Source organism: Etheostoma spectabile, unplaced genomic scaffold, assembly GCF_008692095.1.
Source record: "Etheostoma spectabile isolate EspeVRDwgs_2016 unplaced genomic scaffold, UIUC_Espe_1.0 scaffold271, whole genome shotgun sequence".
Lineage (NCBI taxonomy): Eukaryota > Metazoa > Chordata > Actinopteri > Perciformes > Percidae > Etheostoma > Etheostoma spectabile.
In genome coordinates this window covers 609,780-610,469 of record NW_022605575.1, presented here as the reverse complement: position 1 = coordinate 610,469, position 690 = coordinate 609,780, and the positions used below count along the sequence as shown (strand labels likewise).

General features: G+C 51.0%; 1 pseudogene; it reads right to left on the bottom strand.

The window, feature by feature from the left end:
• Positions 1 to 674: 674 nt before the first annotated feature.
• LOC116685808 (uncharacterized) overlaps positions 675 to 690 on the bottom strand; it is a 6,518-nt pseudogene continuing 6,502 nt past the window's right edge.

The following is a 690-nucleotide window of genomic DNA, read 5'->3' as shown; positions in this document are numbered from 1 at the left end:
CTGGAACGCTAGAGACAGTGCTGGAGAGGCTAGTGACAGTGCCTGGAACGCTAGAGACGTTGCTTGAGATAGTACCTGGTATGCTAGCAACTGTGCTCAAGCCTGTGCCTGGAATTCTAGCAATGGTGCCTGGAAAGCTAGAGATGTTGCTAGAGCCGGTGATTGATACAGTGCCTGGAACGCTAGTGACGGTGCTTGAGATGCTAGAGACAGTGCCTGGAACGCTAGCAATTGTGCTTAAGCCTGGCATGCTACCGATGTTGCTAGAGATTGTGCCTGGCATGCTAGCGGCAGTGCCTGGAATGCTAGAGCTGTTGCTCAAGCCTGTGCCTGGAATGCTAGCAACAGTGCCTGGTATGCTAGAGATGTTGCTCAAGGCTGTGCTTGATACAGTGCCTGGAAGTGTAGAGGCAGTGCCTGGAATGCTAGTAATTGTGCCTGGAATTCTAGCGACGGTGCTAGAAACTGGGCCCAGAATGCTAGCAATGGTGCCTGGTATGCTTGAGATGTTGCTAGAGTTGGTGCCTGGAATGCTAGAGATGTTGCTTGATCTAATGCCTTGAATGCTAGAGACAATGCTCGAGATGCCAACAACAGGGCCTGGAATGTTAGTGATGTTGCTAGAGGAGGTGGTTGATACAGTGCCTGGAACGCTAGCAATAGTGCCTGGTATGCTAGAGATGTTGCTAG